This window comes from Crinia signifera, chromosome 9, assembly GCF_055691185.1.
Source record: "Crinia signifera chromosome 9, ASM5569118v1, whole genome shotgun sequence".
In the NCBI taxonomy this organism is placed as follows: domain Eukaryota; kingdom Metazoa; phylum Chordata; class Amphibia; order Anura; family Myobatrachidae; genus Crinia; species Crinia signifera.
In genome coordinates, this window is record NC_139225.1 from 146717707 (window position 1) to 146733558 (window position 15852).

Genomic DNA, 15852 nt, shown 5'->3' on the forward strand with positions numbered 1-15852 from the left:
AATATTACACTTGAAATCCACACAGGGGGGTCACGTACATATGACCCACTTGCAAATTCTTTTGACCAACAAGGATTTGGGCAGAAATCGCATACCCTCCAACATTTGAGGGTCAGAAATCGGTACACATTTGAGAAAGGGGCGTGGCCACTGGCAAATTGGGCGTGGTCATGGGTAAAGTGGGCGTGGTCACACCCCCTTTCCGAATGTGTACTGGGCAGTTTTTTTCCCCCCATATTATTCTTTTGGCCCGAGACAGTGGTAACACAGTGGCCCTGGGGGACATAAGGCAGCCAGGATTTACACAGGAGAAGAGTGGATCTTCTCTGCCTCGCCTCCAACCAGGAGGCTTGCTGCATATGTTGGCCAGGATCACGCCTCCTGCTTGCTTGCCTGCACACTTCCTCATTTGTCAGTCACTGACTGAGCTGCAGGCTGGTGCCTACTGCCTACACGCTATCCCCCTGTACTGCTACACGGCGCCGCAGAGAGCTAGAGCAGTGCTGCAGATCCGATCTCTCTTCATCCCGCTCCCTGCTGTGCTGAGTGACCGCTGAGCCGGCGCCGCATAGCAGTGCAGGTGGACCCGAGCGGCAGCAGGGGGGCCATTAATACGGCTGTGCTGTGGGGTATGGAGCGACCTGTGACCTCTTGGGGGGAAGGAAGCCGGTCCCCGGCAGAGGGGGTGGACGAGATAGGCACTGGAGGGGACACAAGTGCTCACGGTCTAGCGACCGCTCCGTCCTTCCCCACCAATCAGAGCTGTCAGTTAGCAAGTCTTGCCCTCCTACTTCACCCGTCATCCCGCACAGCACTTCGGGAGTTGCTATTTGCCTGGCGGCGGGAAGCGCTGATGACTTTGAAAAGACTTGCCGGACGCTGATTGGCTGAATTCAGCCAATCAGCATCCGGCAAGTCTTTTCAAAATCTGCTTCCGGCCAACCACATACTATGAGGCCCTGTGAGGTCCAGGGACAGCCAGCGGAGCTCCGGTGACAGGCAGTGGGGTTCCGGACACTGGTGTAGCCGCTGTAGCGGCAGTTTACTTTCACTCCGTCCGTCTCCTACTAGCGCTATGTGCCGGGCGGGAAGCTGATTTTGAAAAGACTTGCCGGACACTGATTGGCTGAATTCAGCCAATCAGCGTCCAGCAAGTCTTTTCAAAGTCATCAGTGCTAGCGCTAGTAGGAGAGGGACAGAGTGAAAGTAAGCTGCCGCTACAGCGGCTACACCAGTCCCCGGAGCCCTGCTGGCTGTCCCTGGACCTCACAGTGCCACCCCCCCTCCAGCGCCTGGTGCGCGTGACCCCCCTGCCCCCCCCCCTAGTTACAGCCCTGGGTTGGGGGTTGCGTGCGCACAGTGTTGCTGCATTCAACAGCATCGCTGCGAGCGGGACGCCCTGCCGGGAGGGAGAAGAACCTTAATCTTAGTTAGTTTCTTCTGCGCATGTGCGCACATCCTGGCCAGTCCCGTTGCTCTGCGCATGAGCGGCAAATCAATAGCAGGAACCATCGATGGTGGGTGATAGAATGTTTAATAACCATCAATGGTACCTGCTTTAAAAGCCAATGTTGGCAACCATCTATGAGGGATGTGCCGATGTCCAGCCCTAATTATAATCGGTTTACCCAGGTGCCCCCTGCCCAAATAGGAGGCAGCGATGTGATATACACTACACAACCCTTAATGAGCAGAGATGCAACAGCCTTTCAACTAAAGACTTAGGAAATCGCCCATAGCAACCAACCAATCCTCTTCTGGCTAGCATTTACGAATTGCTTTATATAAAATGATTGTTTGCTACAGGCAACGTCCCCACCCTTTTAAAACCCAGACACAGCATGGAGTCCTGGACCCTGCCTAGCGTCATACACGCAATGTCCCTATAACTGCGGCGTTATGCCGGAACCCGCTACCTGTGCTCACCCACCACAGCAGTCACGCGCCGATAACGGTGATGAAGCAGCAGCAGCCCCACCCTCCAGCCACCACTCACCGCGTGTCCGGCGCCGCTGACTTCCGCGCTGAATATAAAGATCCGCCCACAACCACCACTCACCGCGTGTCCGGCGCCGCTGACTTCCGCGCTGAATATAAAGATCCGCCCACAACCACCACTCACCGCGTGTCCGGCGCCGCTGACTTCCGCGCTGAATATAAAGATCCGCCCACAACACGCTCTGCCCGAGCTGTCCGTCATCGGAGCGGAGCGGGGCGGGGCCCGCAGGCAACCAATGGGAGAGGCGCTGCTTTTTTCCTCTCCATGAACTGTTGATTGCAGCGAGCAATGAGTAAAGTAAAAGGAAAACCAGAGCTGGAATTTGACGAGGCTGAAGTTGGCTTCTTATTCGAGCTCCAGCTTCTTATTCAGGACAATCACTTTCACAAGGGTTAATAAGTCTTGGACCACAAATGTTACACCAGAAACCCACACAGGGGGGTCACTTACATATGACCCACTTGCAATTTCTTTTGACCAACAAGGATTTGGGAAGAAATAGGGCACTAAAGTGCAGAGCCGGCCTTAGACATAGGCCAACTAGGCAATTGCCTAGGGCATTTGGAATGCCTAGGGGCATCAGCAGCTTCTGCTGATTAAAATGATATGCAGCATGCCTATATTCTGTGTGTGAGTGAGGCTGTATCTGCATATGAAATAGTGTATTCATGGAAATCACTGTAACATAGCATTCTGTATGCAGGTACTGTACAGCCACAGTCGCTCACAGAATATAGGCATGCCGCATATTATTTTAATCATTGGAAGCTCCTTGTGTGTGCTGGTCATAACAATGCAAATAAGACGAAGTTTCAGCAAAAAAGGCACCCAACGTTAGCAGAACTGGCCAGGAGCTGCATGGCCTATTGAGTCAAGATGTATAAGGAAACATCTGTATCCAAGCAGAGGCCACAGTGTTAGCGGCTGTAAGAGTGCTGTCTGCGGGTGGGTTGGCTGTGCAATAGTGTTCGGCATATGTGTAAGGGGCATTATTTGTGTCATGTATAAACGCATTATTAATGTGCGACATATGTGTAACAGGCATTATGTGTGTCATGTGTATAAGGGCATTAATAATGTGCAACATATGTGTAAGGGGCATTATGTGTGTCATTATGTGTATGAAGGGCATTAATAAGGTTGGCATAATGTGTAAGGGGCATTATGGTTATAAGGACATTAATAATGTGTGTCATGTGTAAGGGGCATTACTGTGTGGTATTATCAGGGATGCTGAGAGAAAGGGGTAGGGGGTACAAATTACCCAGGCCAAAGTCTGATGGAAGGGCCCATTGGGGGCCCCGGGCCCCCTCCCCTTAAGTCAGCAGCAGCTGAAGCTCTTCTCCTCTGCCCAGCACACACTCCTTTGTGCTGGGTTGCAGTATGGCCATGGAGGTGCTTAAAATACAATATTTTCTCAGAATTTTTTTCTAAGGGTATAATGTGAATAATGTGAGGAAAAATGTATATAAGGTAAAGTGCTACTACTGTGTGATGTAACGTGAATAAGGGACACCATCGCATGATATAATGTGAATAAAGTTGCACTGCTGTGTGACATAATGTGAATTGGGGGTACTATTGTGTGGCCATGCCCCTTCCCAGCAAAAACACACCCCTGTTTGGGCTGCGCACCAAATGTGTGCACTGTTTCTATTTAAAATATTGCAGGTAGAAGCACCAAAATGATGACTGCTATGATGACTGTTGATGGTACTGGGAAAGGGGAGCAGGGTCAGAGGCGGAACTAGTGGCGGTGGTAGGGGGCACCAACCAAAATCTTGCCTAGGGCGTCATTTAGGCTAGGGCCGGCTCTGCTAAAGTGGGCATGGGTCCCAGATTTCATCATTTTGAATAAGTAGCTGGTGTCCTGCAAGGGTTAAACAGTGTTGGTCAAAAAATATTACACTGGAAACCCGCACAGGGGGGTCACTTACATATGACCCACTTGCCATTTGTTTTGACCAACAAGGATTTGGGCAGAAAATGGGCACTACAGTGGGCATAGGTCCCAGATTTCATAATTTTGAATAAGTAGCTGGGTTCCTGCAAGGGTTAAACAGCGTTGGTCAGCAAATATTACACTGGAAACCTGCACAGGAGGGTCACTTACATATGACCCGCTTGCCATTTATTTTGACCAACAAGGATTTGGGCAGAAATAGGGCACTAAAATGGGCATGGGTCCTAGATGTCATCATTTTGAATAAGTAGCTGGTGTCCTGCAAGGGTTAAACACCGTTGGTCAAAAAATTTTACACTTGGAATCCACACAGGGGGGTCACCTACATATGACCCACTTGCAATTTCTTTTGACCAACAAGGATTTGGGCAGAAATAGGGCACTAAAATGGGCATGGGTCCCAGATGTCATTATTTTGAATAAGTAGCTGGTGTCCTGCAAGGGTTAAACAGCGTTGGTCAAACAGTATGACACTTGAAACCTGCACAGGGGGGTCAGGTACATATGACCCACTTGCAATTTCTTTTGACCGACAAGAATTTGGGTAGAAATTGGGCACGAAACTGGGCATAGGTCCCAGATGTAATTATTTTGAATAAGTAGCTGGTGTCCTGCAAGGGTTAAACAGCGTTGGTCAGCAAATATTACACTGGAAACCCGCACAGGGGGTTCACTTACATATGACCCCCTTGCCATTTATTTTGACCAACAAGGATTTGGGCAGAAATAGGGCACTTAAATGGGCATGGGTCCCAGAAGTCATCATTTTGAATAAGTAGCTGGTGTCCTGCAAGGGTTAAACAGCGTTGGTCAAACAGTATGACACTTGAAACCTGCACAGGGGGGTCAGGTACATATGACCCACTTGCAATTTCTTTTGACCGACAAGGATTTGGGTAGAAATTGGGCACCAAACTGGGCATAGGTCCCAGATGTCATCATTTTGAATAAGTAGCTGGTCACCTGCAAGGGTTAAACAGTGTTGGTCAAAACATATTACACTTGAAACCCGCACAGGGGGGTCACGTACATATGACCCACTTGCAATTTCTTTTGACCAACAAGGATTTGGGCAGAAAATGGGCCCAAAAATGGGCATGTGTCCCAGATATCATTTTGAATAAGTAGCTGGTGTTCTGCAAGGGTTAAACAGCGTTGGTCAAACAGTATGACACTTGAAACCCACACAGGGGGGTCACTGACATATCACACACCAAAAATTTTCTTTGACCTACAGGCATTTTGGCAAAATAGGCAGTAAAGTTGGCATGGGCAACAGATTTGTTTGAATGGACAAAGTAGCTGTAGTTTGCAAGGGTTAAACACGTCTGGTCAAATAATGTAAACCATACATTAATGTATAATCAGTTTAAACTTTATATACTTTAATAGAAATCAGTGGTGCAAGTAATGGGGTACCGCGTGGTACGGCGTACCTGTAAGAAATATATTGCAGATTGCCGTACCACTTCCCCCCGACCCAATCAGGAGCAGCTCCTATTGGCTGGTGACCCGGCGCTATATTTCAAATAACCATGGACCTGTTCAGAAGATATCCCAGCTCGTGACATGTCCGGCTCGTGAATCACAGCCAATCGGAGCTGCCGGCACGTCATTTTAAATAGCTGCGCCGTGGAGTCGCAGACAGATGGACCTGCTCTAAGAGAGACATCCGGGTTTCCACTGCTCTGCCCGGCTGTCGCCTTAACCACACAGTGGCGCAATGTATTTAACCCCTGGCACTGTGCATGTTACCCCTGGCACTGTGCATGTTACCCCTGGCACTGTGCATGTTACCCCTGGCACTGTGAATGTTACAACTGGCACTGTACATGTTACCCCTGGCACTGTGCATGTTACCCCTGGCACTGTGCATGTTACCCCTGGCACCGTGCATGTGACCCATGGTACAGTGCATGAAACCCCGGCATCGAGGAAAAAAACCCTGGCACTGAGCATGTAACCCCTGGCACTGAGCATCTAACTCCTGGCATTGTGCCAGAAAACCCTAGCAATGAGCATGTAGGTAAGTGGCACTTATGTGGCATAATATGTAAGAGGCACTACCGTGTGTGATATATTGTGCAATGGGCATTACTGTGTGTGGCATAATGTGGAATGGGCATTACGGTATGCATAATCCCCTGTCGTACAAAGCCATGCCCTAAATTTTTGCGGCACATCTTTGGTGCACACTATCCTGTTTTTTGTTGTATTGGGTTGTTTTGCACTGTGGGGCATAATTTGCAATAAGGGTGGCATTATGTGGGCATTATTCTTTTCACAGGTATCAGTGGTGTAGCCACCGTGAGGCAGCCCCAGTGGTGGCTTGGAGGAGCAGCGCTGTGGTGGGCGCCTGTCAGCTGGTGGGCTGCGGGCACCTGTCAGCTGCGGCGAACTGGCATTATGTCAGAAAACAAGATGGCCGCGGGTGGGCTGCTGCGCCGCGGGCCCCGCGTCCTCGCTCCCTCCCGGCTCTGTGTCTGGAGGAGTGTGCAGAAGGGAACGCCGTCTGGCGGACACTGCTGGAGCTGGTCTCCTTCTACAGGTTGCTGCCGCTCGCCCTGTATATTAGCATTGCTAATATCACACCAAGCCATCCGTACCAGCGGCAGCTGCACCCCTTGAAAGCTGAAACTCCGTGCGTGCACCAGCAAGACAGAGACTGCACCAGCCGAAGACCCAGACGTGCAACAGGAGGTGAGTACGGGACTAGGAAAAAAGGGCGGGCGGCAGCAATCTGTAGAGGGAGACCAGCTCCAGCAGTGTCCGCCGGACGGCGTTCTCTTTTGCACACCCCTGCAGGCGCCCCATTCTCTGACAGGCGTCAGAGTCCGGGTACAGCAGCCAGCACTGTTAGTACCAAGAGCCCGGAAAACCAACGAAACCCCACTGAACCACTTTTTTGGCTTAGGGGAGCAGATTTTATAGTTACGCCACTGACAGGTATGTGAGATAGAGCATAAATTTAGAGATTGCAGGGGGTGACAAACACCTACCACCCACCCCGGCTGAGACATATTGGGGGGGGGGGGGGGGGGGGAGAGGCGGTGGGGAAGTGTGTTCCACCACATCACCAGGACCACTTTAAGCACTGGTGTGGGGCATAATGTGAAGTGTGCAATACTGTGAGGGACATAATGGGGAAAATTTACTAAGGCTAATACACCTAAAAAATTTGTATAGTAAAATACAAATTTTTAGGAGTATACGTATTTTTAGGATTTACTATCCTGAAAATACGTAAATTTGTATTCGTATTTGTATTTACAAATACGAATGTATACGCCATCGGAAAATACGAATAGCAATCACCATTCAAATGAATGGTGATTCCTAGTTTACTATTTACGTAAAATATGGCCGCTAATTAGCTGTAAACGGCCGCTAATTGCCGTCTAAATACGCCAGGAAAATACACTTCATTTTCCTGCCGTATTTGGCAGAAACCTGCATGGATCAGTCCCGTGAGCCCCGTGAGTATAATTTGCTTCCACAGGTCTCCCCTTGGAAGAGCATTGGAAACCCGGCTGTCTCTCTTAGAGCAGGTCAATCCGTCCGCGACTCCACGGTGCAGCTATTTAAAATGACGTGCCGGCAGCTCCGATTGGCTCGTGATTCACGAGCCGGATATGTTACGAGCCGGGATGTCTTCTGATCAGGTCCATGGTTATTTGAAATATAGCGCTGGGTCACCAGCCAATAGGAGCAGCTCCTGATTGGCTGCCGGGCCGCGATCTCCTATTGGATGGCAATATTTCAAATAGCCGTGGACCTGCTCAGAAGACAGCTGGGCAGCCCACCACTGTGCCCGGCTGTCATATCGCTTCTGTTCTGTCAGGTGAGCCAGCTTGCAAAAGCATTGGCTGCGGGTCGGGGGCAGTGGTACGGCGACCTGCAATATATTTCTTACAGGTACGCCGTACCACGCCGTACCCCATTACTTGCACCACTGATTTATATTAAAGTATATAAAGTTGAAACTGATTATACATTAATGTATGGTACACATTTAACCAGGCCTGTTAAACCCTTGCACACTACAGATACTTTGTCCATTCAAACAATCTGTTGCCCATGCCAACTTTACTGCCTATTTTGATGCCACAATGCCTGTAGGTCATAGAAATTTTTTGGTGTGTGATATGTACGTGACCCCCCTCTGTGGGTTTCAAATGTTATACTGTTTGACCAACGCTGTTTAACCCTTGCAGGACACCAGCTACTTATTCAAAATGATGACATCTGGGACCTATGACGATTTTAGTGTTTATTTTCTGCCCAAATCCTTGTTGGTCAAAAGAAATGGCAAGTGGGTCATATGTAAGTGACATACCTGTGTGGGTTTCCAGTGTAATATTTGTTGACCAACGCTGTTTAACCCTTGCAGGACACCAGCTACTTATTCAAAATGATATAATCTGGGACCCATGCCCAATTTACTGCCCAAATCCTTGTTGGTCAAAAGAAATGGCAAGTGGGTCATATGTAGGTGACCCCCCTGTGTGGATTCCAAGTGTAATATTTTTTGACCAACACTGTTTAACCCTTGCAGGACACCAGCTACTTATTCAATATAATGACATCTGGGACCTATGCCCAGTTTCGTGCCCAATTTCTACCCAAATCCTTGTTGGTCAAAAGAAATTGCAAGTGGGTCATATGTACGTGACCCCCCTGTGCAGGTTTCCAGTGTAATATTTTTTGACCAACGCTGTTTAACCCTCGCAGGACACCAGCTACTTATTCAAAATGATGACATCTGGGACCCATGCCCATTTTAGTGCCCTATTTCTGCCCAAATCCTTGTTGGTCAAAAGAAATTGCAAGTGGGTCATATGTATGTGACCCCCCTGTGTGGATTCCAAGTGTAATATGTTTTGACCAACACTATTTAACCCTTGCAGGACACCAGCTACTTATTCAAAATAATGACATCTGGGACCTATGCCCAGTTTCGTGCCAAATTTCTACCCAAATCCTTGTTGGTCAAAAGAAATTGCAAGTGGGTCATATGTAAGTGACCCCCCTGTGCGGATTTCAAGTGTCATACTGTTTGACCAACGCTGTTTAACCCTTGCAGAACACCAGCTACTTATTCAAAATAGCAAATCTGTGACCCATGCCCACTTTACTGCCCTATTACTGCCCAAATCCTTGTTGGTCAAAAGAAATGGCAAGTGGGTCATATGTAAGTGACCCCCCTGTGCGGGTTTTCAGTGTAATATTTTTTGACCAACGCTGTTTAACCCTTGCAGGACACCAGCTACTTATTCAAAATGATGAAATCTGGGACCCATGCCCAATTTACTGCCCTATTACTGCCCAAATCCTTGTTGGTCAAAATAAATGGCAAGTGGGTCATATGTAAGTGACCCCCCTGTGTGGATTCCAAGTGTAATATTTTTTGACCAACGCTGTTTAACCCTTGCAGAACACCAGCTACTTATTCAAAATGATATCTGGGACCCATGCCCATTTTTGTGCCCATTTTCTGCCCAAATCCTTGTTGGTCAAAAGAAATTGCTAGTGGGTCATATGTACGTGACCCCCCTGTGTTGATTTCTGCAGTCAAATTTGTGGTCCAAGATTCATTAACCCTTGTAAAAGTGATTGTCCTGAATAAGAAGCTGGCCGAATAAGAAGCCAACTTCAGCCTCGTCTCCAGCTTCTTATTCGGGACAATCACTTTCACAAGGGTTAATAAGTCTTGGACCACAAATGTTACACCAGAAATCCACACAGGGGGGTCACTTACATATGACCCACTTGCAATTTATTTTGATCAACATGGATTTTGGCAGAAATAGGGCACTAAAGTGGGCATGGGTCCCGGATGTCATCATTTTGACTAAGTAGCTGTTGTCCTGCAAGGGTTAAACAGTGTTGGTCAAAAAATATTACACTTGAAATCCACACAGGGGGGTCACGTACATATGACCCACTTGCAAATTCTTTTGACCAACAAGGATTTGGGCAGAAACCGCATACCCTCCAACATTTGAGGGTCAGAAATCGGTACACATTTGGGAAAGGGGCGTGACCACAGGCAAATTGGCCGTGGTCATGGGTAAAGTGGGTGTGGTCACACCCCCTTTCCAAATGTGTACTGGGCAGTTTTTTTCCCCCCATATTATTCTTTTGGCCCGAGACAGTGGTAACACAGTGGCCCTGGGGGACATAAGGCAGCCAGGATTTACACAGGAGAAGAGTGGATCTTCTCTGCCTCGCCTCCAACCAGGAGGCTTGCTGCATATGTTGGCCAGGATCACGCCTCCTGCTTGCTTGCCTGCACACTTCCTCATTTGTCAGTCACTGACTGAGCTGCAGGCTGGTGCCTACTGCCTACACGCTATCCCCCTGTACTGCTACACGGCGCCGCAGGGAGCTAGAGCAGTGATGCAGATCCGATCTCTCTTCATCCCGCTCCCTGCTGTGCTGAGTGACCGCTGAGCCGGCGCCGCATAGCAGTGCAGGTGGAGCCGAGCGGCAGCAGGGGGGCCATTAATACGGCTGTGCTGTGGGGTATGGAGCGACCTGTGACCTCTTGGGGGGAAGGGAAGGAAGCCGGTCCCCGGCAGAGGGGGTGGACTAGATAGGCACTGGAGGGGACACAAGTGCTCACGGGCTAGCGACCGCTCCGTCCTTCCCCACCAATCAGAGCTGTCAGTTAGCAAGTCTTGCCCTCCTACTTCACCCGTCATCCCGCACAGCACTTCGGGAGTTGTAGTTTTTTGTTCTTTGTATTCTGAATCAGTTAAAAAAAAACGGAAAAAAAACGGTACATTCGGTACAAAATGATTTTGCCGGTACAGACTGTTAAAAAACGGTACTGTACCGGCAAAATCGGTACAGTTGGAGGGTATGAAATCGGGTGATACAATGGGCATGGGTCCCATATTTCATTATTTTGAAGAAGGCTTAAACAGCGTTGGTCAAACAGTATGACACTTGAAACCCGCACAGGGGGGTCACTTAAATATCACACATCAAAAATTTTCTTTCACCTACAGGCATTTTGGCATCAAAATAGGCAGTAAAGTTGGCATGGGCAACAGATTTGGTTGAATGGACAAAGTAGCTGTAGTTTGCAAGGGTTAAACAGGTCAGATCAAATAATGTAAACCATACATTAATGTATAATCAGTTTAAATTTGATATACTTTAATATAAATCAGTGGTGCAAGTAATGGGGTACCGCGTACATGTAAGAAATATATTGCAGGTCGCCGTACCACTGCCCCCCGACCCGCAGTCGATGCTTTTGCATGCCGGCTCAGCTGACAGAACGGAAGCGATATGACAGCCGGGCAGAATGAAATGAAATCTGGGACCCATGCCCACTTTAGTGCCCTATTTCTGCCCAAATCCTTGTTGGTCAAAATAAATTGCAAGTGTGTCATATGTACGTGACCCCCCCGTGTGGATTTCTGGTGTAAAATTTGTGGTCCAAGACTCATTAACCCTTGTAAAAATGATTGTCCTGAATAAGAAGCTGGAGCTCGAATAAGAAATGAATAAGAAGCCACCTTCAGCCTGGTTGGAATTTGGGGGATGTGAGAGAGGACGACACCCCCGCTGCACGTGATGCTTGTAGTATTGCAGCATGCATTTAGTTTGCGGGGTAAGTTTAGTAAATCTTCCAAATATTAAAAAAAGGTGATGTTGTCCCTAGCAACCTATCGGCCTATCATTTCTGTATTGCATCCTACAAAATGATAGACATAATCTGATGGGTTGCTATTGGCAACATCACCTCTTTTAATTCTTAGAATTTTAGTAAATTTACCCCTTAGGGCAAGATGGATCAAGCTTCATAATGCAGGGTTGCCTAACCTCCCGGAATGGCCGATGTGACATAGGATATGGCGTTGGATGGTAATTATAATGGAATAGGGGGCTGGAAGCATCAATGCAGGTTTTGCGTTCAAACCTCCAAGAACGCAGCTAATGGAGGTTTGGCCAATCTGCTTATACACAGATCTGTTGAATGCGATACATTATAGAATACATTATGGAAATAGCACATTGTGGGCAATGCCATCTTTAGCTAGGCTTACCATACTGCCCCATTACACGGGGTCACCAATGAACTACACAGGGTATTGGGCACTGAAGATACAGAAGGGGACTGGAGAGACACAAGGTAGCTGGAGCTGGTGAGTCAATGGAGGGCTGAAGATACAGAAGGGGGCTGGAGAGACACAAGGGAGCTGGTGAATCACCAGGCAGCTGGAGAGGTGGCTGGGTAGACACAAATGAGCTGGAGCTGGTCAGGAAATGATGGGCTGAAGATACAGAAGGGGCTGGTGAGTCATCAGGACACCTAATGCTTGTGTGGACCTGCTGGCCATGTTGACCTACAGTATTTCACGTGTCAACCTAAGCCGTGTCGACCTACTGACCGTATCCAGTTGGCATCCGGGTTACAAGCGCACATTTACTGACAGATGAACCTGTACAGTCATTTTATAATGTTAGGAAATGTGCACTCTAGTCTCAGAAGCCCAAAATAAAGTCCACTAGTCCCCATACACCAGCCTGACCTGTCTGAGGCACAAGTCGGACCTGATTTTCCCTTAGCCTCCCCAGCAGCCCTTCCTCCGATTTGGCGATTTATCGCACGTATATATTTTATTTACAGTTTCTTATATAGAGCAGCAGATTCCGTTGCGCTTCACAATAGGAAACAGTTATTATAGAAACTGGGTAGAAACAAACCGACTTGGAGATAGGAGGGCCCTGCTCGTACGCTTACAATCTATAGCACTGAAGGACTCGCGGTGAGCTGTTGGGGGGAATTCAAGGGACATTTGATGCGATAAATAAGATGAAGCCGCGACGTGCACTGAAGGCAGCAATTCCAAATTATCTTATGGGAGCAGAAGGTTCAATCTCTGGAATCGAGGTGCACGTGGCTGCGCACCGGTTCGAATCCAATGTCAAACACGCGCGACTTGGCAACTTGACCGAATTTCTCGGGCTGCTCCGTAGGATTTGGGTGAAATCGGGCCAAATCCCATAAGTGTATGGCCACCATAAGTGCATACATGGGCAGACTAGATGGGCCAAGTGGTTCTGATCTGCCATTACATTCTAGGTTTCTATGGGGTGTGGATCAAAGGGTCGATAGTGTCTCTGTCAAAAGTCAATATGTCTACAGGCGCAATGGCAATTCGTAAAGGTTGACATTAAAAAGTCGAAGTGAGTTTTTCACAATTTTTTGGTGTCAATGTCAACACGAACCCCAATCGTTTCACGGGGCGTGCTTCGGGCATGGGAAAAGTCCCATCAACAGGGAAAAAAAAGGGTGAAAAACTCATCTCGACATTTTCAAATGTCAACATTTTGCTAGTGTCGGCCTATCATTCGGATACCGTTTCTATATGGGGGGGGGGGGGGACGATTATGTTCAGACATAAGCATTTAAAATAATGTATCATTAAGTCAGGCGTGTCTGGGCTGTGGCCCTCCAACTGTTGCAGGGCCATGGTTTGGACATGCCGGCAGTAAGTAAATGTACTCCCCCCCATTTATTATTAATCTTGGATTAGCCATAGCGCAAAAATAATACACCCCCTCTTACTGCACATACACACACGATCCATGCTTCACGAATCTCTGTCAATTAAAATTTAAAAAAAAAAATTGAAATTTTTATGAAATATGGAAATTAATGCAAAATTATGAATTATTAATTGTGAAATGTGACTGGTTTTTTTTACTGTCAAAGGGTGGACTGTGGAAAACGAAATTGCATCTCCATTAAGGTATTGTGACCGTCCTCTGCGCAATTCCATTACGCCATTTGTGTATTATTAGCTTAAACGTAACTACCAAGGTCGGACGTGAAACATTAATGGTAAATTCTTTAAGATATGTCCCCTTTTGTTTTCTCTGTTTGTGTGGAACTCACTGATTAAACCCCCAATGTTGTTATTAATAACTGGCCTGAACAAAGAATCCAGCATGGTTTGACGAGATTCCCATCTCACAGGAAGACGTCCCCGTGAAGCTGAGAGCCAATGAAGAGCTGCCTAGGCCCCTTTCTTGTACCCAATGATCATTCAATCTGACCCCACTCCCCTTTGCTTTAAAAAAGACCAAGCGTGGGATCCAAGGGCATTATGTGATCTATCCAGAACACATACCCAGGGACCTGGGATTTGTATCCGGCCGTGGTAATTGCTTCTCTTGACGGTAATTGATATATTTCCTTATTTGTGCCAGTCGTGTAAGTTAGCCGAATCTGCATTGCTAATCTATGTAACTCTGTTTCTTTTCATGTATAAACTGTATTGTATAGGTTCATAGTTTATTTATATATATATATCCTATATTCTGAAAAGCAGACACTTGTAAGGAGCTATTCACACACCTCTGTTTTTTTCCAAATCTTTGGACAGCGCCACCCGCATAAGCATTTGACAGACATCTGTATGACAGATCTTTCAACATCATAGGACGTCATCCGAGCGTCATAAGAAGTTTTTTTAAAAACTCTTTCTTAGACCTTCCTAAGCTCTGAATCCCGAGTCAACTACCCCTGAGGAAGCCGTTTACCGGCGAAACGCGTTGGGTCTCGACTCACTGGAAATGCTTGTATTATAATTTTACTATGTTTTATGTGAATAGTGTCTGACATCGACTATATAATTTATTTTTAAAAAAAATTTGTTTACAAATCACAAAATTTTGAATCCACTATTGAATGTCACAGTAAGGTGGAGGTTTCTATCTAGCGCTCTCTATATCCAATACCGGTACACATTTCTATTTTGACCTTCACTAACAGGGAGGTCTTATAGAGTAGCTGCTGTAAGTAGTGCAAAACGACGGTCTTTTTCCACATCTCTTATATATTTGGCTACATCTGTCACTCAAAGTGTGTCTGGAGCTGTAACGCTGGGTTGTGGACTTCCATCTTAATTTATGATTGTCATCACCTGTTTTAAACAGGGTAATTGATAAGAAAGGTGTTTAAGCACAGGTGATGGTAATCCATAAATTAAGAAGAAAGTCCAGAAACAGAGCAATGTGTCCCTCCTGGAGAGGGACATGTTGGGTATGCACCTCCCCCCCCCCCCCCCCATTCACGGCATCCCCACGATTAAATGGCACATGCAAAACACTGACATGGCAATGGTCGACAATGAAAAAGGTTGACAAGATTTATTTTTCACTTTTTCAATGTTTTCATATTCATTCTCATGTGTCGACATGGACACCAATGAAGTGCCACACTTATGTCAACATTTACATGTGTTGACCTTTCTGTGTTGATTTTTTCTTGTGGCAATTCGCGGCACCCCCCGCGACCCCCCTCCCGCGATTTGCAGCACACCCCCCGCAATTCGCGGCACCCCCGGTGACTCCCGCGTTTCGCGGCCCCACCCCGTGACACCCCCCCTCCTGCGATTCGCGGCACCCCGCGACCCCCCCTCCCACGATTCGCGCCAACCCCCCGGGCCCCCCCTCCCGCGGTTCACGGTGCCCCCCACGACCCCCCCTACCGCGATTCCCCACCCCTGACCCCCCCTCCTGTCATTGCGGCAACCCCCCGGCCCCCGCGACCCACCCTCCCGCGATTCACTGCAACCCCCCGCGACCCCCCCTCCCACAATTCGCGGCACCCACACCCCCCCCTCGCGACCCCCCCTCCCGCAATTCACGGCATCCACCCACGACCCCTCCTCCCGTGATTCGCGGACACCCCTCACCTTCTCCCTCCCCCCCACCCCCGCGCGCGATTCACGGCAACCCCAGGATTAAATGGCACATGCAAAACACTGGCACGGCTATGGTCGACAATGAAAAAGGTTGACATGAGTTTTTGAAGATTTATTTTTCTTTTTTTGAATGTTTTCATATTCATTCTCATGTGTCGTCA